The sequence below is a fragment of the Grampus griseus genome (assembly GCF_964374135.1).
Source record: "Grampus griseus genome assembly, chromosome: 2".
Classification (NCBI taxonomy): Eukaryota; Metazoa; Chordata; class Mammalia; order Artiodactyla; family Delphinidae; genus Grampus; species Grampus griseus.
Window position 1 is genome coordinate 83,489,464 of NC_139018.1, and position 26,445 is coordinate 83,515,908.

The 26,445-nt window shown below is 41.5% G+C and overlaps 1 protein-coding gene across 1 annotated transcript in view; it reads right to left on the reverse strand.

Moving 5' to 3' along the window:
• Positions 1 to 26,445, reverse strand: part of GPR176 (G protein-coupled receptor 176) — a gene marked incomplete at both ends in the record, with an annotated part of 88,987 nt that overhangs the window by 6,022 nt on the left and 56,520 nt on the right. The gene's annotated exons all lie outside the window — the stretch shown is intronic.

The window sequence follows — 26,445 nt, forward strand, 5'->3', positions numbered from 1 at the left end:
CACTTACAACACATTTTCAGTTCACATTCGTCACATTTCAAGGGCTCCATAGCCACATGAAGCTGGCGGCCACTGGACAGGCCTGCACTGTTCTAGACCTTTAGTGTCAATAACACACTTGCCTGTCCGTCTCTGAGCATCTTCCTCCTGTGGCTTCCACAGGCCTACAGCCTCCTGGTGTTCCTCCCACCTCTCCCAGGCCCTGGCTGCCCCAAGTCTTCTTCACCAGGTCCTTCCCCATCCTCTCTCTCCAGCTTCTCCCTAGGTTAAATCACCCATTCAGGTGGTTCTCCACTGAAATGCTGGTGACTCCCACATTCATGGCCCAGACCAGGCCTCTCCTCTCAACTCCGGACTCCTGTCCCACTGAACATCTGATTCTCCACCCCTTCTCGGTCTGCTCTGCCCACCCATTGTCCTCCAGAGCCTACACAATCCAGGGCCTACCTGCCTAATCTCACGCCACGCTGCCCCTGGCTTGAAGGGCACTGGCTACGCTGCCCTTTTTTTCTGTTCTTGAAACACAACGAGGCTGATCCGGTCTCCACGCCTGTGCACAAATTTTTTATACTGCCTAGCATGGTCCTCGTGTGTCTGATTCCTTTTAATCCAGGTCTTAGTATAATTGCTGCCTCCTCAAAGAGGCCTCCGCAAACCATATTTTTATTTTAAATACTCACTGCTCCTCCCTCCAGCATACTCTCTTATAATATCCTCTTGTGGCCTTCTTAGCTCTTGTCATAATTATTAATTTGTTTACTCATTTTCCCTTCAGTTCATGAGGATAAAAAAAATGTCAATCTTGTTCACTATTATAACTCCACTGCCTAGTTCAGTATCTGGCACAGAACAAGCATTCAGTAACTATTTAGATGAATGAATTTGAAAGAGGACAAACAGTAATCAAAAGTCCCTGCAGCAAGATAACCCGTTTCGTAGTAGGAATGTCATGAGAGGCTATTCTGAGTCAATAGTTCCCAAACCTCACTATGCATCAGAAGTACTATACCAGACATCCTGAATCATAGTTATAGGTATAGAACTGGGAACCTGCATTTGTAACAAGCACTTAAGATAGAGTTGGCTCCCAGACTGAAGTTACAGAAATGCCACATCTAGACAGAGACTGTAGCCTTTCATCTCCAGAGTCTCACAGGGCCCAAGTCGTCAGGTATGCTGGGCAGCCTACGTTACCAGGGGAGATTTTACCTGGTGAAAGATCCAGGTCCACATGGCCAGTCAGTCATGACCCAAGGACACTGCTCTCCCTGGGCACAGGCACACAGAATACCCTCTAATGACTGAGGCAACAGCTCAGCCTCATGCAGAAGGACAGCATGGTGCCAGGGGAGGGGAGCACAGGGCTCAGGGCTGCAGCCGAAGCCACTACCAGGAGCTGCCTCGCTGCCTCAGATGCTGACATAACTTACTGTCAAGAGTCTCTTTGCAGACACAGTAGTCTACAGCTACTTCTTATCTGCCAGAAAAAAAATGGGCACTGCATTTAGGTAAGTAGGCCAGCTGCCTCCAGGAAATTCTCTACCAAACTTTCCTTACATAAATATGCTGACTCAGTGAGATGAAATTCACAGTGTGAATATATACACACGTTTGTTCAATAGAAAAGCTGTTTATACTAATATTACCACCTCAGGCCCCCTCAAGCTTTCCTGTCACCAAGGTTACAGACAGCAATAATGATATATTTGAAGCTCCATCTATATGGGGATTTTTTTTTCCTGGCCTTTCCCACTGAAATACAGATTAGGATCTGGCTGAAGCATCTTTCCTCACTTAAGTTTTACAGATAGGACTGAAAATCTGGTAACCATCTAATAATGAAATTGTCCACTTAAAGAAATCTGCCATAGGGCTTCCCTGGTGGTGCAGTGGTTAAGAATCTGCCTGCCAATGCAAGGGACACGGGTTCAAGCCCTGGCCCGGGAAGATCCCACATGCCGTGGAGCAGCTAAGCCCGTGCACCACAACTACTGAGCCTGCACTCTAGAGCCCACAAGCCACAACTACTGAGCCCACATGCCACAACTACTGAAGCCTGAGCGCCTAGAGCCCGTGCTCCGCAACAAGAGAAGCCACGACGATGAGAAGCCCGCGCACCGCAACAAAGAGTAGCCCCCGTTCACCACAACTAGAGAAAGCCCGCGCACAGCAACGAAGACCCAACACAGCCATACATAAATAAATAAATAAATAAATTTTTTTTAAAAAAAGAAACCTGCCGTGAGGAGAGTGTCATAGTATCTTCAGTTGTTAATATCGGGGCTGTCTCCAGTCCACTAGGGGACTTCCTATAAAGACCATCCTTCTGCTTTATAAAACAAGACCCACAGGATTTTCTATTTCTCTATCACTGTTAATCTTTGTCGCTTGGTAGGTTACACTGAATAAAACATTTTGTATAACAAACAGGAAAATTCATTGCAAAGGAGAGGACAGGCTGTGTGCCAAGGTCTCTCATGCATACAGCAGATTTCTTTGAAACTAATGTCCATCATTACCCTCATACTCTAACTCTCTTATCTTTCTCTCTCCCTCCCAATTATGTCAGGCACACTTTTTTATTGTTTTTTTTCTTAAATCATACATTTTATTAGTATGTCCATGCTTGCGAATGAGGAAACTTGTTTTCAATGAGTTATTACTGAAAAACCCGAGATGGCTATAATCACATTGTATCTCCACTTACTTATAAAACTCTACGAGGCATCTGAAGCCTAATCCCTTTTCCTAAGAACCTGAAGCTAAAGAAGCCTCTATGTTCTTTCCCTTCTTTAAACCACCTCTCGTCTTCACTTAAAAACTGACTCATTTGGCTCTAAGAACCCAAATTAGAAAAAAGTATCAGGAGAGGAGCACCCACACTCAAGATCTGATTGGCCACACATTAAAAAGAAAAGTGTGTGTGTGTACACATGTGTGTGTGTGTATACACACAACAAAACAAAATAATTACAGACTTGATCATTTAATCTCATGAGCACTTTAGATTCTTCTTAGCTTTACAAGGTACATCAAGGATAACTCAGCATATATTTTAAATAACACAGTATTCAACCTTGAGATACTTTTTAGTTTAGACATCATGGTCTAAATTACCCAACCCCCTTTAGAAATGATTCAAGTTCTCTACCCATTCTTCCTCCCTACATATTCCCATTATATTTTCTAATGCTGGATTCCATGACAACATTCAGTGCCAGGGCTGTGGGCACAGCAACACAATTAGTACACACTCACAGCACACACAACCAAAGGGGAATAAGAAGTAGAGCATGATGGCGCTGGTAATACAAACCTACTCTCCCTGGGACTGCTATTACTCTATCATTACTCCTCATCTAAAATACAAATCAAGGTTTCTCTTTACACAGTATAATCTGATATCAGACAATGCATAAAAGGACAAAAAAGAAAGTAAAAATTACCCACCCAGTGATAACTAACTGTAAACTTTAAGTATTTATCCTTCCAAACTTCTTTTTATATATACGGACTTTTTGATTATGCCAGTGGGACCAACTACTCACACTGCTTTTTTAGATCTTTTTCCGTAACAACCACCTTTCTATACAATAAATAAAAATAGATCTATATCATCATTTTAGCAGCTTCATAAAAGCAATAGTGCTTCTCTGGTTATACCCTAATGTATTTTGTCTATTGCACATTGATGATTTTTTTTTAAAGCTGTTTTCAATACATCTCTATTATACAATGTTGAGATCAACATCCTTATATATTTAAGTTCGGAGGAAGTGAACTGATTATTTACTGAAGATAAATTTCTAGAAGCAGAAGTTCCGGGTCAAAGAGCTTACACATTTTTTATATATATTGCAAAATGACCCTCCACAAAAGTCATATGAGAGAGGTGGTTTCCCCATATGCTAAAAGTTCTGCTGTCTCACTAAAATTTTGGAATTTTGCATACTTCCTCAATCCTACGATTCATATTTTCCTTATTTCCAGAAAATTTTCATCCATTGCCTCTGAATCTTGCCCTATCCTTTCTCCTTATTATCTTCTTCTGGAATTCTTATTAGATTTACGTTAGACCTCATTCTAGTCTCTTAACCTCTCATTCATATTTTCCATTTTCCATCAATTTATTGTCTTCTGCAAACTGAATGCTATTTCTCATGTCTTCCTTCCATTTTATCAATTCTCAATTCATCTGGAAGCAATCAAACCATCATTCTTTCTTTCTTTCTTTTAGCTTCTTGGGTAGTAAACTTTTTGAAATTTGTATTTGGGTCCACTTCAAACTGCTTACTCTTTATTCCTAGTGTCTAGTTATTTTACTCTGGCTCTTTTCCTTCTTTAATCTGTAATCACGTTTGTTTTTTTGGCTGTGTTGGCTCTTTGTTGCTGCACACGGCTTTCTCTAGTTGGTGGTGAGCGGGGGCTACTCTTCGTTGCGGTGCGCAGGCTTCTCACTGTGGTGGCTTCTCTTGCTGCAGAGCACGGGCTCTAGGGTGCCCGGGCTTCAGTAGCTGTGGCTCATGGGCTCTAGATCGCAGGCTCAGTAGTTGTGGCACATGGGCTTAGCTGCTCCACGGCATGTGGGATGTTCCTGGACCAGGGCTAGAACTGGTGTCCCCTGCATTGGCAGGCGGATTCTTAACCACTGTCCCACCAGGGAAGCCCCTGTAATCATGTTTTTTAAATGCTTGTACTTTCTTTTAGATTATTCTATTGTTTCTAGTTCTAGATGTGTTAATTTTGCCATTTGTTGGTTCTCCTGGCCCTCCTTTTATGGTTTTCCTCACATGGTTTTTAATGTTCAGTTATGAGCTCATAGTACATGGGGGTTGTTTTTCTGTGGCAGGCTACAGACCCTGGTTGTGGAAAGGTTTCAAGTGGCTAGCCAAGCACATATTAGTACTTTGTTGCACTTTCATGTGCAAATCAAAGATAATGCAGTTGAAAGACCATTCTGAGAAAGGTTTAGTGTGTGGGGAAATTTTTACCCTAGGGAGATGCAGGATATTTTAATGACTAAGAGCACAGACCCTGAAGCCTTACTCCCAGATTCAAGTCCCAGCTCCACCACTTACTAGCTCTGTGATCATGGGTGAATTAACTTCTCTGTGCCTCAGTTTCACCATCTGTAAAGTGGACATAATAACAATGCCTATGTCCCAGGGGCATTGTGAGGATTTAATGAGCCCATACAAGTAATATAAGCACAGCACTTAGAACAGCTTCTTGTGCCTAATACATGCTACGTAAGTAGATATGTCACTGTTATTATTAGTTGCAAAAGTTTCCAAGGAAAGGTCTGACAGAGAGAGAAACAGTGAGAGGCTGGGCCAGAGGAAACGAAACCTGGAGCTGTATATAGAGAAGATAGAAGAGGACAGGTCCCTAGAAGGACTTGGAAGCAATCAGGAAGAAGAGGTAAGGTAGGACTGACTGGCCTGCAGGTTCCACATGGAACACTGGGGTCTGACAAGGAAGAAACTCCTAGGTTTACCCTGTGGAGGTCCCTTGGGTGGTGCTGGCAAACTCACAGCAGACTGTCCCATGGGGTCATGATGGGTGCCTGGGACTCTCGTGTTTGAGTAGTTGTGACAACTTCAGAGCTCCGTCCTCAGGCCTGTGGCACACACACAACTTGTCTCTCTCCCTCTCACTGTTGTCTGGATTCAGTGACTTCACTAAAGCCTTGTCTCCCTGGCAGGGGGGGCGGGGGCCATTGCAAGATCTGCTCCCTCCTAGAATGTCCAGCCTCCATTTGAATTGCACGTGACAGGTCTCAGACCAAGGACGTCTCTTCTCCAGATGGAGTCCTGCTCCTAGAATCCATCAAGCCTATCATAAGACATTCCAAACACCTTACAGGAATCTTGCAGCAGCACACAAACATGATACATCTTAATAAAGCCCCAGAGTGAACTAAAAACCCAAAGGGTCAAAAAAAATCAAAAAAGGAATCAATGATCTTGACATCGTTTCATTAAGAAAAATGAAAAATCTCAAAGTGATGATGGCTTCCTAATGTTTTCAATTCAATAATCTAAACAGCTTGAAACCATCAAGAGATTATTTGTATCATTATGGGAAAAGTTTTAAAAATGCTATCTGGCCAACGATAATGGTACAAGTAATAAAACAATGATTATTACTATACTTTATCATTTGCTTTAAAAACTTTTTAAAACATTAATAATTACCCACCATCTTCCCAATAGGTAGCCACTAAGCACTCTTGTGCATTTAGACACACAGGTTGAGCAATTAAGAATTTTAATCAGAATTTAAATTTTGAAAAAGTCTATTCAAAATTATTTGAAAAAAAAAAAAACTTCAATTGGCCCTTGAACAAAGCATGGGTTGATCTGCATATAACTTATAATCAGCCCTCCACAGTTTCTCCACATCCATGGATTCAACCAACCATGGAATGTGTAGCACTATAGTAAATATTTACTATTGAAAAATATCTGCATATAAGTGGACCCACGCAGTTCAAACCCATGTTGTTCAAGGGTCAGCTGTATTCAGTTTCTTACCACCTTTCTAGAAAGTAAAGGTGTCCCTGAATATCTGAGGGCATTTCTCCATTTTATTTAGGTATGGTTCAGAGGTAGTTTCATTAGGACACTGATTTTTGCAAAGAGTTAGTTTTAAGAGAATGCCAGGGCTTCTCTGGTGGCGCAGTGGTTAAGAATCTGCCTGCCAATGCAGGGGACATGGGTTTGAGCCCTGGTCCGGGAAGATCCTACATGCTGTGCAGCAGCTAACCCTGTGCACCACAGCTACTGAGCTCTAGAGCCTGCAAGCCACAACTACTGAGCCCGCATGCCACAACTACTGAAGCCCACATGCTGCATCTACTGAAGCCTGCGTGCCTAGAGCCTGTGCTCTGCAACAAGAGAAGCCACTGCAATGAGAAGCCCGTGCACCACAACGAAGAGTAGCCCCCGCTCGCCGCAACTAGAGAAAGCCCGCACGCAGCAACGAAGACCCAGGGCAGCCAAAAATAAATAAATAAAATAAATAAATTTATTAAAAAAAGAATGCCAGAGGGCGAAAAATGCGAGACTGACTAAGTAAACCCATTTTGAAGAAGAGCAGAGGTACAACAGTAACTTGATTAATATTACCAAAGCATTCAGTAGTTCCCTACTGCCACTAGGAAAAAAAACAAACTTCTCAACATCATATAATACCCTTTAAGATACGACCCCTGGCTGCTCCCAAGCTTACTATCCAAAGTTACAGCATTATGATAGAATGAAATAACCCTGGAAATCTAAAGGGCAAATCCACATTTTTCTCTGAACCCTTAAACCTGCTGCCTAAGCAAAACCCTCAAAGGAAACTCCCTTTCATTAGCAAGAGTGCGAGAGAGAGAGAGAGAGAGAGAGAGAGAGAGAGAGAGAGAGAGAGAGGAAGCAAAGGTAAGACAAGATAGGAATAAAGAACTCCTCAGTGTAGAGAAGGCAAATGGTACCTGACAAGTTCAAAAACAAAAAAGACACTGTTAAGCTCCGTGAACCTGGGGACACAAATATTCAAACTGAGTTACAAAGTTCACACTTTCAAAGGAAAGCTTAAATAGTTCTAAAAATGATTCTATTTTATTCTGATTTTTAAAAAATCTTTCTCCCGTTAATCTACGTGGGTAAATTTCCCAGCTACCCAGAGAGTCAGCACTGGCAAGGTGATAAGTAGCTTTTTGCCACTGGTATTATTATGAATTATGGCCGCAGCAAGAATGGGGAGGAAAACAAGCTTGTAGCCAGAGCACTGTGCCTGGTGGTTTTCAATACAATTTGCTCTTCCTCTGAGTCTAAAAGTTTGAGCCTTTCCCTCACTAATGAAGTGTCAATTTGCTGTAACTTGTGATTAAACTATCTAATATCTGCCCAACTCTTTTTAAACTGATCATTATTAGCGTGAGAAAACTGTTACTTTAGTTACAATTAATCTGATTCCAGAGGTTGTTCTGAAATGACACAGAAGGTTCCAATTAAGCAGGAATTGGATTAGCAGGAAGAAGCTATGTAGTAAGTTTATTAAAATTCATGGTGAATTTCAAATAATTGCTTTGAATGAAAAGCATCTTATGAAATACATATCCCCAATCTAACCTTGGATGGTTTCCCCTTAGAATACGTGTTCCCAATGAATAATTCAGATAAAATATTAACAGGATTCAGTTTTGTAAAACATAAGAATATAGAAAGAGACTCCAACAATAGCCTCTTCCACTCAACTCCTGTGAGGTTGCACAAAGAATTTTAGGTGAGTCTGCAACAAATGTGCATATGTTTTAGCAACAATGGTATCCCCAAAGGTAAGGCAGACTATGTAACTCAATCAAGACAAAGAGATCCCAGTGACCATAGCCACTGGGGTTCTCTCATGGAAGTCGCAATGCCCCTGAAACTAGCTCAATCTCTCACATCTCTCAACACACAGCAAGATACACACAGATCTAAAAGGTAAGAAGAAAGACTCACAAAATCTGAAGTTGATAATTGTCCCTTTCTTTTTCTTTTTCTTTCTTTTTTTTTTTTTTGTGGTACGTGGGCTTCTCACTGCTGTGGCCTCTCCCGTTGCGGAGCACAGCCTCCGGACGCGCAGTCTCAGTGGACATGGCTAACGGGCCTACCCGCTCCGCGGCATGTGGGATCTTTCCGGACCGGGGCGCGAACCTGTGTCCCCTGCATCGGCAGGCGGACTCTCAACCACTGCACCACCAGGGAAGCCCCTGTCCCTTTCTTTGACTACTGAAATTTTTTCCATATAAACTAACCAGAAAATTTTCATAACTTCACAGGATTCCTTGCTCTCCGATCTCTCACATTAAATAGGTTAACCTCCCTGAAAGGTATATTATTCCCTGAAAAAAAAATATGGCAAGAGTCTCAGTATCATTGGCCCCATCTAACTGTGACAGCTTCGAACCTTTAATAACCACAAGCTCCATTTCCCCCTCAGTAGGTGTATAGAGAAAGCTTCCAGGGAAAAGGAGGAAACCAGTTATCAAACTCTCTCTCTCATTACACAAGCTCCCCCTGGATCTGCATGCTAACAAGATATTCCTGATTAAGTGGAGGTGAAGTAGTTCACTGCCTTAAATGTCTACGCCACAGGCCATCCTACTAAGAGGTTCTTGTCTATATTAAATTGCTTATGTAGTCTTTGAAGGCAGGGTCTGTATCTTCTGCAGCGTTCATATAGCATTAGCCTAGAGGGGTTATTTCTCCCATAAAATATTGTGAGATTACGAAGCCTGAGAAGAACCTTATCTGGAAATTCTGTTGACCCTCATGAGCACGAACCATGGTTTTGTATCTAGGAGTTGCTTCATAAATACCCAGATAAATGAATGAATAAAAGCTTGAAGTTCAATGTGACTCTATCAGAATTATCAGAATGTTTTTTCTGTGTACTCAGTTTTTCAGGTACATCTATTGATGCCAACTGCCTCTGATCAACAAGCTGAATGTTTACTATCTCCCGATCGCCAGCACACAGTGTCAGAGCAGCTTGAGAGTGATGTATTCAACAATATATCACACTATACTATAATTAGTCTAGTGAACGTGCACAGAATACACATGCATTCTATTCTCCTACGCCCTCAGTTCCAGCAACTACAATTATGCAGTCTGAAAGGGAAAATTATGTTGAAACTATTTCCAAAGAACACAAGGGTAAGATAATTAGAGGGCTAAGAAAGGAAAGTGAGCCCAATCCTGCTTCAGTCCACGGGGACCCAGCGTGGCTGATGTGAGGTGGAGGAATAAGATTTTGGAAATGAGCATCCCTTATTCCTCACGATCTGGCACAATCTGACAATGACATTAATTCAGAGTTGAAAGCTCCATTGCTTTTTTTTTTTTAGCTGAGTTTGGAAGGAGAAGGGGAGAGGCTGGAAGGTGAGGGGCAAGAAATGGCAATTCTAAACCTTCTCCTAGCAGATTTCGGGCCACTCCCTCACTAGTGGGGAGGTTCCATCTGCTCTAGCATAGACTTTCCCATGTCTCCTTCACCACTTTCTCCAATTCCTGCAAGGAAGGAGGAGGCCAGCAGCAGAGGGGTGTTTGTAGAGTGAGGAGCTGGGATCAGGAGAGCCAGAGCAGCAGATGGTATAAGATCTGGAGGAAGCCAGACCCAGGCCAGGGCCAGAGACACATGGTCAAGGCAGGGAAGGCTCTGGAAGGAAGTGATGGATCTGAAAGTCAGAGCTCGGTGGGGAATAGAACACAAGAGACATTGAAAAGATGAGTTACAGCACACAGCCCATCAAGGCCCACCAACAACATAAGAAAATGAAATAAATGCTCAGATAAAATACTAGGAGCCAAGAGCTCTGTAAGAAGCGGGGATTGGCACATGGGTAACATGGAAGGAGCTTGATAAGTGAGACAGCCTCAGTCTAGACTCTGAACTTGGATATGACTCTTTGTGAGGCAAGAACTGAACCAATAAGATGTATTTAGGGGCCTTGCAGGTGTAACACGATTTTGGAAATACCTGTAATGAAGGGCGCGTGGATGGGCAGCAATAACACCTTTCAGAAAGCAGATTCTTAACATTTCTCTTTCTCTCTTTTCCCCTTTTTCTCCTTCAAGTAGTAGCAGAGGATGGAGAGAGAAGAGAAGATGACAAAAATTGAGAGCAAAATAATAGGGAGAATAATTGCAATTCCATTTATCTCCACGCCAAGACCTAGCTTGTACGTGCATTTCCCAGTGACTATTTAAGGCAACCAAGGCCTTCTGTGCCTGAATATTCATTAGTCACATTGCTGAAAACTGGACAAAAGGTTTGTTTTCTTTGTATCACGTTCCAAGAATCCAGGATTCATGATTATGGTAACCACAGTGATACAGATAAACAGAGAAGGAGAATTCTCCTTTAGCATTTCATGAATGAGCAGCTTCCAATTCCTGTATTTTTCCTCTAATATTTGCTGATTTGAATAACACTGAGTCATTTACCATGTAATTTTCCTGCTGGTCCAAAATAAAATCAGCATGAAATACTATTAGCTTGTGTAAAGCACTAAGATCAATGAAGAGATGTGACCTCTTAATTCCCCATTATGAAACAAAAGGCCAGGGGAAGCATTTTTTTTTTTTTTTTTTGCGGTACGCGGGCCTCTCACTGTTGTGGCCTCTCCCGTTGCGGAGCACAGGCTCCGGACGCACAGGCTCAGCGGCCATGGCCCACGGGCCCAGCCGCCCCGCGGCACGTGGGATCCTCCCGGACCGGGACACAAACCCGTGTCCCATGCATCGGCAGGTGGACTCCCAACCACTGCGCCACCAGGGAAGCCCCAGGGGAAGCATTTTTTATCTTGTGAGATACTGATTTTCCTCTTTGTGTGTTTGTAAATTACTGGCTTTCAGAGTGTAGTCAATGTCACTGATTCAATGTGAATGAAGTAAATAAGATAAAATATAAAATCTGTTCACTTTCATTAAGCTCCAGTTTCCATTAGTCTTGCCTCTGACATTATTCTTATAAAGGTTTAAGCATGCAAACACCATGGCCAAAGGCAGAACATTGGCTAATAAATATTAGCCAACAAATTTTAATATTACCCCAAGGAAATAAAAGTGAGCATATATACAATGGTCAAGGAAACAGTGACCAGCTACAACATTTTAAATAGTCATTTTTCCAATTAGAAACTCTATAATGCTTTAATAGGAATAAGAAAGTAATCTACAACATTTAATTGACTTTATATACTCACATGAATGGAAGGAACCTGGAAGAGTCATCTATACCTCCTTGTTTCCACATAAGACTATGTAAATCTTGTGCAGAGGAAAGATATTTTTGCTAACTGTTAAGACTTCTGGGAAAAACAATACCTTCAGGCCCCCCTACGGTAATCAGCTTCCAAGATGGTCAGTGATCCCTGCCTCCTGGTATTCCTGTCCCCACGTAGGCTTCTCCCACAACTGAATAGGTAAACAATGGGATGTAGCAAAACGACAGTGAGACTTCCAAGGTCATAAAAGACATTGCCATAAAAGACATTGTCTTAATCTCTTGAATCACGTGCCTTGGGAAAAGCCAGAAGATTCTGGCTACTCATTACAACCTCTGCGTCTCCTTCCTCTACCTCTCAGCTTTTTCACAATGAAAATAGCTTTAGTTTATTTCTTTTTTTTTAAGATTTATTTCTTTTTTTTTTATTTTACTTTATTACTTTTGGCTGCAACCGGTCTTAGCTGCGGCACACGGGATCTTTGTTGAGGCATGCAGGATCTTTTGTTGCAGCGTGCAGGCTCTTCGTTGTGGCGCGTGGGCTTCTTGCTAGTTGTGGCGTGTGGGTGTTCTCTTCACTAGTTGTGGCATGCAAGCTCCAGAGTGCATGGGCTCTGTAGTTTGCGGCACACAGGCTCTCCAGTTGAGGCGCATGAGCTCAGTAGTTGTGGCACGCGGGCTTAGTTGCCCTGTGGCATGTGAGATCTTAGTTCCCAGACCAGGGATTGAACCTGCATCCCCTGCACTGCAAGGTGGATTCTTTACCACTGGACCACCAGGGAAGTCCCAGCTTTAGTTTATTTCTGAGTGTTTTTTTTTAAACTAACACATGTTCACTATTATAAATTCAAATGGTTCAGAAAAGTATAGGAAGAAAGAAAAATCACCTGGAATCCCACCACCTTAAGATAAACATGAAACATGATTAATATTCTGGTCATCATCTTTTAATACACCTCTATATGTGTATAAACACAATTTTATGTAAACGGTATACCATTTGTACATACTGTTCTTCTTTGTGGACACTAGTGTGATTTTCTATTTATTCGTAAATTTATACGCTGTATTTAGACATATATGAATATATCACAGTTTATTATTCACCCTTTGTCCTCTAGATGGGCATTCACTTTGTTTATCAGTTTTTGCCATTATAACTAATATTGCAATAAATACTGTACATATATGCTTATTTTCTGGTGTTTATATTTCTGTGACATTGATTTCTCCGTTCCACCAGCAATGTGTACAGAACCTTTTCCTCCAAAATTTTTGCCTATAGCAGGCGCAATCACTTCTCATGGAGTTTTGCTCATCAGTGGGTGAGCAGTTATATGAAGATCCAGAAGCGGTAGTCCCTGTGCCCAGTGCCCTAGGCTTCATGGATGAGGCATCACTGGAAGGGCATATACTTTTCAGAATGGATTACTGTTAACATTTCTGGAAAGCACTTCAGCCAGTTTGGGGTTGAACACTGCTCTAGTCCACCATAAGCTCAGTGACAGGTCTACTTGGGTCAGGCAGACCTTCGTACATCATGCTCTGTCTCCCAGATTACATACACTGCCTCTGTGGGGGGCAAGCACCCCCAAGAGTGTTAGCATGAATTGCGCTGGGGTGCCTACTTCACCAGCCAGATAAGGAGGACAGAGTGGCAGAAGAGGGAAAAAGAGAAAAACCTTAGGCCTCAGAGGAGAGCTGCAACCCACAACAAATCAGTCCCCAGAATTGTGGTACAAATCTGATCCAAGAAACATCCAGTCTGAGCAAGCCAGAGCAGAACAAGGAATGAGGAATTAAGGGTACCGGCTAGAAGCAGAAGTGGGAAGTCACTTCTAGAAAAACTTACTATTCAGCAAAGGACATTGAGAGGGAGTATACTTCTGGAAAAAACTTCCATAGCTGGAGTAAAGACAGGACCCAGGGATGCTTGCAAACTAGAAAAACCTCAGGAAAGGGGGACCACACAGGAAGGTGGACCTAGTTTTAGCAAGGAAGGTGCAAGAAAGGCTCAGAAGCTGCTGGGCCCTAGGAGTCCTTAACTCTCCAGGTGCTCCTCTCTCTAAGCCCGACATGCTGGCCACTGGAAGGTCCTCCCCTTCTGCAGGGGGCTTCTACAGGTTCTGCAGAGAGCAGGGTAGAGCAAGGCAGCACGCCCACAGCGTGACCACTGCAGAGCTGGGGCAAAGCCAGAACACCCACAGCACCTGTGCACACACATTGTTTCCTTCTTGTTCCTGTAACCTTTCCAAATGGCATTTACATGAAATCCATCTTTTCGATGGTTTTTAATTCATACGGTGCAATGAGCTTCTATGATTAAAATCCATCATGCTCATTAAAGCTGCTTCTTCAGCTCTTGCCTGGAGAAAACTGAAGCCTGTGGAGGCCTGAAAGCAGTTGCAAATGTGCCAGCAGGGTCAGCGTCCAAGAAAGACCACTGACCACTGACACAGGGTATCCTCAGAGAATGGCAAAAATTAAAATTAAAAGGAGAAAACATTTCCCACCACTAGTTAGCGAAAATAAAATTTATAAGATCAAGTATTAAAGGCTATGGGGATATAAACATTTTATGTTTTTGGTGGGCAAGTAGATCGCTATAGTGAATGAAAAGTAACCTGGCAGTATCTACTAAACGCATGTTCCTTGACCAGTCCTACTTTTGTGAAACTATCCTACAAATAAAAGAATCAATATATAAGGCTGTACATTGAGCTATGTTTGCTGAAGGACTGCTGACCATGACCTCAAGATTGAAAACAACCTGAATGCCCATCATTAGGATAAACTGTGGCATGTCCCTATAGGAAGATAGAGAAATATATAGAAGGATACACCCCAGGCTGTCAACATTGATTACTTGAAGCAAAGTGGAATGGGCGGATGGCATAATACACGTGTGTAACTTAATTTGTTTCTAAACTAAAGAAGTGAAAGGGAAAATATGTTCGCTCACACACACCTCTCTATGTCTATCCAGCCTGGTATGATGCTGAAGACAGTCTTCAGCTGACTGAAGACAGCTTTAGGGGTTAATTTTTCTATTTCCAAAAGTCTACTGTTAAAATACAGACATTTCTGGGTTTTTTGGCCCTTACCACCTGGGGAAATGATGTTTTGCTCGCTTTCCGGCAGTGATAGCAGGCTGAGGGGAACTTCCTTTCCTAGGACAGGTAGGCACCTATGTGGGGAAGAGAGGGGCAAAGGCACTCCCTGGCTCCTAGCCTGACAGACATGCACGTTGCTGACACTGAGGGAGAGACACTGAGAGGAGAGGTGGATGGGGCCGGCGTTTCCCACCTTTGCCTGAGGCCACTGTGACTTTGGACGCTGCTCAGGCTTCCTTCCTGGTTCACTGAGGGTGGAGTTGGCCCTCTGCCAGCTAGAAGGGCAGCGGACAGACGGGGACCTTGAGGGGGTCTGGGGGCGCACAGACTAAGCATCGCCTGAGACAGTAACAGGGATCAAAGGTGCCAGACATGGTTTCTTGCAATCAATTCGGGGAGCAGGACAAGTAATCATAAAAGTGTGATTTTCCTCAGCTCCAATAAAATGAAAATGCCTGCCTTTGTTGTGAAGAGCCAGGAGACTCAAAAAAAAGGAGTTAGAGGAGACATCGGCATGCCCCACAGGCAAACCAACCACTGCTTCCAGCCTGATGCGAAACTGAGGACAGAGGCGCTTCAGCCTATACGAGAATATAGCAACACTGCCCTCCCACCATATCGCCTGTGGGCCTGTTCGTCCAGGCTGGAGTACCTGGAATGGAAGCAGAGGGTGCTGATGTTGGGAAGAACGACGGCTCACCAGCATTCAGCGAGCACTTACTCCCTAAGGCTTTGCATGCACCATGCGCACTTTATAAGAACCCCATGAGATAGGTTCTATTTAATCCCACTTTACAGATAAAGAAACTAAGGCACTGAGAGGTTATGTCATTTGCCCGAGTTTATAGAAATAAGAAGTGGTAGAGCTGGAATTTAGTCCCAAGCAGTCAGACTCCGAAGTCAGGATGAAACCACTGCACCAAACTGTCTCCGTAGGAAGAGACAACACCTGATACTGCTATCTGGATGCTAAGAACAAGGACCGAAGATTCATTCCCGGAAATTACCTCACCTCTGGTGGAATGGATTTATGAAAAACCGTGGCTTAACGAAGGAAGCTATGAGATGAGAAAAAAATCCCAAAATTCCAGGTGAGATGTGCGTGCAGGAAACAAGGAGTTCGCAAGCATAACCAATGTTCTGGGGTGGAATCTAGGAAGGTCCTATAGAGTGAGGTTGCAGCTGTCTGCAGGGAAAAGTAACTCACCCTGGGATGGCAGGGTGAGCTTAGGACACACCCAGAAGGGACTTGAAAGTATAAGTTGCTTGACGGACTAGTCAAAAATTAAAATGAGAATTAGTAAGCCAAACCTATATGGTAGAATTTGTTTAGACTACTTTCTCTGTTATACTGCGTAGTCACTTACTGCTTTGACTTTATTGGCACTGCCCTCACCTCACCTGAAAACTTGGCAACCTGGTTTTACAGCTCCAACGCACAGACTTTAAACATCTCCCTCAAGGACAAAGTTGGACCCTTTCTGAGTCCCCATCTCTTCTCTCTGAGCAGGAACCACTCTGCTGCCTACCACATCCAGCAACTCTACTCCTAAGCATAGACCCAAGAGAAATGAAATCACAGGTCCACAGAAAAATTTGTACACAAGTGTTCATAGCAGCACTATTCATAACAGCCCCAAAGTGGAAACAACCCAAATGTTCATCAACTGACGAACAAAGATAATGTGGTATATCCATACAAAGGAGTATTATTCAGCCATAAAAAGGAATAAAGTTCTGATACATGCTACAACACGCATGAACTCAAAAACATGCTAAGTGAAAAAGCCAGTCACAAAAGACCACATATTATATGAATCCATCTGTATGATATGTCCACAATAGGCAAGTTCATAGAGACAGAAAGTAGATTAGTGGTTGCCTAAGGCTGGGGGTTAAGGGGCAATGGGGAGTGACTGCTAATGAGTATGGGGTTTCTTTTCGGGCTGAAGAAAATGTTCCAAAACTGATTGTGGTGATGGTTGCCCAACTCTGTGAATATGCTAAAAACCATTGACTTGTACACTCTAAAGGTGAATTGTCTGGTAAGTGAATTATGTCTCAATAAAGCTGTTATTGAAAAAGAAAAAAAAAAGGCTCAGTCAGTGTGTGCCTGAAGGTGTGGGGCACAGAAATGAGGGAAGACTTTTTTTTTTTTTTTTTTGCGGTACGCGGGCCTCTCACCGTCTTGGCCTCTCCCGTTGCGGAGCACAGGCTCCGGACGCGCAGGCTCAGTGGCCATGGCTCGCGGGCCCGGCCGCTCTGTGGCATGTGGGATCTTCCCGGACCTTCCCGGGCATGAACCCGCGTCCCCTGCATCGGCAGGCGGACTCTCAACCACTGCGCCACCAGGGAAGCCCGGAAGTCTTAATATGTATTTAATTACATGTCCCTTAAAGGTTGCATTGAGTGACTGTTTTGCAGGGAATGTGGTCTCCTGAATCAGTCAGAATATAAAGACAGCTGGCACAGAAATGTGTCTGGCATCTCAGACATGGGTTCCAATTTCATGCACCCGAGGAATGTGACATTGCTCCCTCACTGGGTGAGCCTCCTGCTCCTCAGGAAGCCACAAAACAGGGCAGCAATTAAACATACGCAGTGTTTTGCTTTGAAGATATTCTCTCTCTCTCTCTCTCTCTTTCTTTCCCTCACTAACCCGCTCACACGCATACACAGGGAAAGCCCATTTTCTACTACTTCTCCCCAGATGTTATAGTAGAAGTACCCTCTCTCTGTCTCCTCCTTTCATAGTTCAGCAAACAGCTTATTCATTTCATAAGAGCAAACCTGTTGCAACCCACTAATAACAAATCACAGGCATAATTACAACCCCAAGCCTAGCATAGCTAATTCTCTTACTAAAAAAAGAGTCTGGTTGTGAATATTTTTCATAAAATTAAAGGATAATTACTTAGAGTTCCAGATCCACTGATGGGCAAAAAGCTATAAAATTAAGGTGAAAACAAAAATCTTACGTTCCACAAAGATTTATTATGGGGAAGAAGTCAACCAACTGTTCTCCATTTTCAGAGGCTTGAACAAGAGAAAACAGGAATCGATTGCATCAAAGATACTTTTTTAAAAATAAAAAGTAATATTTTGTCCTTAAGGATGCTTAAGCCCTTGAATAAACTTCATGGAAAGGCTATGAAATCTCCCTTCCTTTAGGGTTGTATCATTGTTATCACTTAAGGTTAGATTTGGCTAAACAAGAAATAGTAGCATAAGCAAGGCAAAAAAGTGTTTCTGTCTCATATAAAAATCCAGAGACTGTCCAGGGCTGCTTACAGAGGTTCTGCCCAACAAAATCTTCAACATCTTTCCAGTTCACCATTCGACCATCCCCAATAGGGGGGCCCCATTTCTCATAGTCCAAGGTAGCAACTAAAACTCCTTGAAACACATCAGTATTTCAGGCAGCAGGGTGGAAGAAGGGATGAAGCTGGGAAAATGATAGCATGTGTCAACTGTCTTTAAGGAAAATTTCAGGAAGCTATCATGTGATGCTTTGCACTGGTTACAGGACCACACTGGTTGCCATGGAGCCCGTCTTTACTCTGAGCAGCCTGTGCCTATCTAAAAATCAGGGTTTCCATTGTTATGGAAAGAGCAGGAAAGGCTGCTAGAGAACAATGCTGTCTCTGCCACTGTCTTCAACACTCATCTCTTTTACTTTGGGCAGTTACTTCAGAAGGCTTTTCTTTTTATAAAAAGTCTAGAGAGAGAGAGAGAGAAAGGAATTTTTCACACTTTGTATACTCAGAGACATTTAAGTACCTCCCTATTAGCTACACTTTGGGATAAATTTTTACCTTTGTTCTTCTGCTTTAGGTTTGAGAAGGGATGCAATTATCCTAGCCCCAAAATAGTCAGAATATTATCAAGTAAGTACAGGATAAATAATCAATAAATAAAACTGTAAAAATTAAATAAATAAGCAAAAAAATGAACAAACCAAAAAATCCTTACTGTCAAGGCCTTACACTTAATGCACACCTGAGGCAGTCCACGTGTGACATCAAACAACCACTTAAATGGGCTACACTGCTGAATCTGGTAGGTTCCAGCTGAACTCCTTGGGCAGAACCAGCTCTTAGAGAGGATGTTTTTATTTGCAGTAACTCATGTAGGTCCAGACTATCAATCTCCAGGACAGTGGAGAAAGTGGACTGTTCATGACCTCTGTCGGTTTTAGATGAGTAAACTTTGGTTTAAATTACGCTGTTTTAAATCATGTATAAAGTGCTTTATATATGTGTATATATATATATAATTATAAATACAGATATATAATTATTGTCTTAACAAATAGATTTTATTTATTAATAATTAATAACAATAATAAGGATGTAATAAATACTTGGCCCTAGAGACATATACAGATTTTCTTTTTAGAAAGTACACACTACTTTAAACAATGATATATCGTGATACCTAGACAGTCATTGTGGAATTATTTTTATCTGAGAAGATTATCATTTAGGTTATTACTAAAGTCAATTAAAGCAAATATCTGTGAAGTCATCCTAATTGCACAGGCTAATTATGACAACGCACACTCACCTGCCATTCTGTGCTGGAAGGGAGATAATCAGAGCTGTCAGGTCCCCCACCAGATCATAATACTTCCACGACACATTTTTACCTCTCCGTGTTATCTCTTCCTTTGCTATGTGTAAGTTCACACTCCTATCATCTGATTGAAATATGGTGTTCCTGACTCACCATATAATATGGGACCTTGGACCACTCTGTACCAGGAGGACTCTGGTCCCACAGCCCCTCCCCGACCCCCTTTGTTCAAGAAAGAAGAATTTGGAGACTTTATGAGAAACTTTAGCCAGTGCCTTGAACCCAAGGAGACGAAAAGAGACGAATTTCTGGGAATTTGGGGGAAGAAGGAGATAATCTCAAGACACTGTCAGATGTGCAATCAGAGCCTGATGGTTGAAATGGAAAAGGAAATAAGAGTGGCTCTCACATGGGCATCCAGACTTTGGAAAGCACATGTGAAATGTCTCATTTGAATCTGAAGAGGGCTGGTGCCCTGCAAGTAGGGGACGAAAACCAGCACAAAATAGCCCCACTGGTATGTATTTAAAAGGTAATTTATAAACAAGAAAAAAATTTATACTTCTAAATCATTACTTTTATTATCCTTAGTTTGGGCCATTGTTAGACTAACTAGGCATTCAATTCAATCCTGAATATTAAGAGGCCCTACTGTCCAGCCACTCCCACCACCATAACCACCACCACCACCATGAAAACTGCTGCCAAATGAAGCAGAGCTCCAGGTCAGCCCCAGTGACAGTGAATCAAACCAGCACTCCCAGAATCACATTTTGCATGTTAGCCCACATCTGGAGTTTGAACTTACCAGCCGACTGACAGAGCAGTAGCACTCTCTGCTTGTGCAAAAGATCATTATATAAGCGTAGCTCTGCCTGAGGTGGGAAAAAAGCCTAATCCCCAGCTAAGATGTCATCTGGATTTAAAATGCAATAAATCTCTTTCTAGAGTAGATATGATTTTTAAAATACCAGACATCTGATGGCAGCAGGTGCCGTTAACAGGAAAGAAAATGCTGACTTCAACAACAACAAAAAAATAGCTTACAGATCTGGGAATTTAGCCCTGTTTCAGAATATAGGGTAGCAAGTACTCTCTTCTATGTGATTTTGACTCACTTCCCTCATTTAATTTTCCCTTCAATCCTAGGGGAGGCCTGTAAAGCTGAGAGCAAAGGCTGTTAAACTGCTATGAAGATATTATTCTGTCATTTTCCACTCAAGTTCTCCTTCCACTGCTGAAAGTGGAAAGAATAGCATCAGTAAAGTGTCCGGGGGATGGCTACTATTGCTCTTCTAACTTTTACCCAAACCTTAACGTCACACAATTAACAGAATGACAATATATGATAAAGCCCTTCAAAGTTCTAAATATTTTTTTCACGGCCCTTCCAACTAGAAGTAAAATCGGATACAGATTTCCCCCCGATATCCTCTGGACATCACCTAAATAGTACAGAACAAGTGAAAAGTGGTCCTCTAATGTCAGGATTCATGAATACGACATGGGGTGCTTGTAAAAAGGTACTTTCCTGGTCCTCTCCCTGAACCTGCTGATTCATAGTCTATGGCGTTGTGCCTAGGAATCTGTATTTAATAAGCCCCCAGGTGATCTTGGAAAGGTAATTTCAGACCACACTTTGGGAAACCCTGCTATAAAATGTGTATTTCACCTCAACGCACATTATATAGCTGTCAGTTTAGCTGTTCACCTACCCTAGTATCTAAATCACAACTAGACAGTGTTCATGGTTCTACCACTGACACAGGGTCAGATAAGGCGGGTGGGGGCAGGGGGCAATGAACAGAGATCAAGGAATCTTCTTTCAAACTGGTCCTAGTAACCCAATGGGAGCTCCTCCACCTCACCCACCCCTGACTGAAAAAAAAATAGATTGGGTGAGAATTTGGAGCAAGAACCAATAGGACACATAGATCCTGGCCCAGGGAGTACCCACCTTTTTCCTTGGTTTGCTGCCTTAAGGAGAACATACATTAGCAAGCCCTCAACTGTACAAGGCTTTGAAGAATCAAACTTGGACAGCCCAGCAATGATCTCAAACTACTCCAATGCCCTCTCAACCTCTTCCCTCCCCAGATCCAACCAGAAAACGTGCTGAGATAACTCTCAGACTCTCCAAGGGTGACCAACCATCCTCGTTTTCTTAGGACAGAGGGAATTTGCAGGATGCAAGACTTCCCCTGCTGAAACTAGGAAAATCCAGGGCAAACTGAGATGAGATATCTGACTTCAGTTGTAAACAGGGGTCACAACTTGTCACCAGTCATGCTGACCTGCCCCTACTTGACACAGATAATTTCTCCATCCTCACCTGGTTTGGAACTACTTTAAACATAACTCATTCTCTGGCTGGAAGCCAATTATTGGAAACAGAACTGGATCTCTATACCACTTCAGGGTGGTCCTCATGTAACAAATTCAACAAAAACATTAAAAATGGGCCCCATCAAAAAATAATAAAATAACAGGGAGATCAGCTCGGTGCTTTATGACCACCTGGAGGGGTGGGATAGGGAGGGTGGGAGGGAGGGAGACACAAGAGGGAAGAGATATGGGAACATATGTATATGTATAACTGATTCACTTTGTTATAAAGCAGAAACTAACACACCATTGTAAAGCAATTATACTCCAATAAAGATGTAAGATAATAAAATAAAATAACATAAAATAGAAAATACCCAATCTGTCATAAGAGAGAAAGTAGATTGAAAAAAGTGATCCAAGGCTCAGGGATCTGTGTAACTATAATAAAAGATCTAACATTCATGTCATTGAATTCTGGAAGCAGAGGCAAATGATAGTGAGGCTGAAATAGTACTTGAAAAAATAATGGCTAAAAATTTCCCATATTTTGCAAAAGACATAAATATACAGATTCAAGTAGAGTAAACCCAAAAGAAGATAATCTCAAGGAAGTCCACACCAACACACATCATAGTCAAATTTCTGAAAACTAAAGACAGGGACAAAAATCTTGGAAACAGTAAACAAGAGAAAAATGAAACCTTATTACCTATAGTGAAAAAACAATTAGAATAATAGCGGATTTTTTCACCACAAATCATGGAGGCCAGAAACAAGTGGCACAACACTTTCCAGTGCTGAAAGAAAAGAACTGTCAAACCAGAATCATATATCTAGTGAAAATATCCTTTAAGAATAAACGGCAGGCAGACCTACTCTAAAAGGATGACTAAAGAAATTTCTCTTAAATAGAAAGAAAATGATAAAGGGTGGAATCTTGGATTTTCAAGAAGAAAGAAAAAAATGGAAACAGTAAAATATAGGAAAATACAATACATTTTTCTTCTCAAGATTTCAAAATTGTGTTTGATGGTTGAAATAAAAAATTATAACACTAATGTGGTTCTAAATGTATATAGAGGAAATATTCACAAGGATTATACTATAAATGGGGAAGGGCAAAGGAGATAAAGTTTCTATACCATGAACTGGTAAAATGATGGCACCAATAGACTGTGATAAGTTATATGTATGTAATATAATGCCTACAGCAACCACTAAAAAAGCTATACAAAGAGATACATTCAAAAACACTATAGATAAATATAAATGGAATTCTAAAAAATGACCAAGAAATCCACAGGAAAGCAGGAAAAAGAGAGAAACAAAAGACTGAGAGAACAAAAAGAAAACAAAAAAATAAAATGTCAGACTTAAGCCCTGACATATCAATAATTACATTAAATGCAAATGGTCCAAATAAACCAATTAAAAGACAGAGACTGGCAAACAGAATAAAAAAATATGACCCAACTACACACTATCTTCAAGAAACACATTTCAAATATAATGATATACATGGGTTGAAAGTAAAAGGAAGGGAAAATACATATCATGCAAACATCAAAGAAAACAGGAGTGGCTATATTAATATCATATAAAGTAGACTTCAGAACTACAACAACAAAAATTACCAGAGACAGAGAGGAACACCATATAATGATGAAAGAGTAAATCCAGCAAGAAGACATAGTGATCTTAAATGAATATGCATCAAAGAACAAAATATGTGAATCAAAAACTTCCAGAGCTGAAAGCAGAAATGGACAAATCCAGTTATAGTTGGAGACTTCAACACCTCTCTTTCAAGCAAGTGATAGAACAACTAGACAGAAAAATCTGTGAGGATATAGAAGAATTCAATACTACCATCGATCAACAGGATCTAATCAACATTTATAGAACACTCTGTCCAATAGCAGAATACACATTCTTTTCAAGTGCTAATGGAACATATATCAAGATAGACCACAGCCATAGCCATAGAAAAAAAAACCTTCAATAATTCTTTAAAAATTGAAATTATAGGGACTTCCCTGGTGGTCCAGTGGTTAAGAATCCACCTTCCAATGCAGTGGACATGGGTTCGATCCCTGGTTGGGGAGACAGGATCCCACATGCCACAGGGCAACTAAGCCCACGCGCTGCAACTATTGAGCCCACGTGCTCTGGAGCCCATGCGCTACAGCTAGAGAGAAGCCCACGCGCTGCAACAAAGAGCCCACGCACCACCATGAAAGATCCCGCATGCCACGAAAAAGATCCCTGCGTGCTGCAACTAAGACCCAACACAACCAAATCAATTTAAAAACTAAATTAAAAATTTATTTTTAAATTGTAGAGTGTATTCTCTGACCACAATGGAATCAAACTAGAAATTGATAAAAGAAATAAAACAAAAATCTCCAAACACTTGCAAACTAAATAATACATTTCTGAATAATCCCTGGGTCAAAGAGGGAGTCCCAAGGTAAATCAAAGGATATGTTGAACTAAATGAAAATGAAAATACAACATATTAAAAAAAATACAACATATCCAAACTTGTAGGACACAGCTAAAGCAGTGTTGAGACAGAAATTTATAGCACTAAGAGCTTACATTAGAGCTATTTGTAATGAGGCGGATAGACCTAGAGTCTGCCATACAGAGTGAAGTAAGTCAGAAAGAGAGAGACAAATACCGTATGCTAACACATATATATGGAGTTTAAGAAAAAAAATGTCATGAAGAACCTAGGGGTAAGACAGGAATAAAGACACAGACCTACTAGAGAATGGACTTGAGGATATGGGGAGGGGGAAGGGTAAGCTGTGACAAAGCGACAGAGAGGCATGGACATATATACACTACCAAACGTAAGGTAGATAGCTACGGGGAAGCAGCCGCATAGCACAGGGAGATCAGCTCCGTGCTTTGTGACCACCTGGAGGGGTGGGATAGGGAGGGTGGGAGGCAGGGAGATGCAAGAGGGAAGAGATATGGGTACATATGTATATGTATAACTGATTCATTTTGTTGTAAAGCAGAAACTAACACACCATTGTAAAGCAATTATACTCCAATAAAGATGTTTAAAAAAAAAAAAAAAAGAAAGAAAAGACGAAAAGTCTCAGATTGGTAATCTTAGCTCCCAACTCAAGAACCTACAAAAAGAGGAGCAAAATAAACACAAAACAAGAAGAAGAAAGGAAATAAAGATGAGTAGCAATCAGTGACATTTAAAACAGAAAAACAACACAGAAAATCAATGAAATGAAGAGCTGGTTCTTTGAAAAGATCAATAAAATTGACAAACCTCTAACAAGAATAACAAGGGAGGGACTTCCCTGGTGGCGTAGTGGTTAAGAATCCGCCTGCCACCCAGCAATCCCACTACTGGGCATATACCCTGAGAAAATCATAATTCAAAAAGAGTCATGTACCACAATGTTCATTGCAGCTCTATTTACAATAGCCAGGACGTGGAAGCAACCTAAGTGTCCATCGACAGATGAATGGATAAAGAAGATGTGGCACATATATACAATGGAATATTACTCAGCCATAAAACGAAGTGAAATTGAGTTATTTGTAGTTAGGTGGATGGACCTAGAGACTGTCATACAGGGTGAAGTAAGTCAGAAAGAGAAAAACAAATACCATATGCTAACACATATATATGGAATCTAAAAAAAAAAAACACAAAAAACTGGTTCTAATGAACCTAGGGGCAGGACAGGAATAAAGATGCAGACATAGAGAATGGACTTGAGGACATGGGAAGGGGGAAGGGTAAGCTGGCACGAAATGAGAGAGTGGCATGGACATATATACACTACCAAATGTAAAATAGATAGCTAGTGGGAAGCAGCTGCATAGCACAGGGAGATCAGCTCGGTGCTTTGTGTCTACCTAGAGGGGTGGGATAGGGAGGGTGGGAGGGAGATGCAAGAGGAAGGAGATGTGGGGATGTATGTATATGTATAGCTGAATCACTTTGTTTTACAGCAGAAACTAACACATCATTGTAAAGCAATTATACTCCAATAAAGATGTTAAAAAATAAAAAACCCAAGGCAGCTAAAAATGATTTTAAAAAAATAATAAAAAAAAAGAATAACAAAGGAAAAAGAGAAGACACACATTACCAATATCAGGAATGAAACAGGAGATATCAATACAGACTGTGCAGACATCAAAAGCATAGTAAGGAAATTTCTCCATACACATAAAACTGACAACTTAGATGGAATGGGCCCACTCCTCAAGAAACAAAAATTACAACAGTTTATACAATATGGAACAGATCATCTGAACAGTCTTATAACCAATAAGGAAATTTAGCTTGTACTTTAAAAACTTCCCCCAAAAGAAATCTCCAGGCCCAGTCAGTGTCACTGGAGAATTTTACCAAATTCTTAAAATTTAACATCAATTTTACACAATCTCTTGTAGAATCTTCAATAGAAGAGGAAGGAACACTTCCCAATTCATTTTACGAAGCTAGTGTTATCCTGATATCAATAACCAAAGAATGTACAAAAAGAAAGAAAGGAAGGAAGGGAGAGAGGGAGGAAGGGAGGGGAAGAGAGACAGAGACAGAGAGAATTACAGAGCAAAATCCCTCATGAACATATACACAAAAATCCTTAACAAATATTAGCAAACAGAATTCAGCAATATA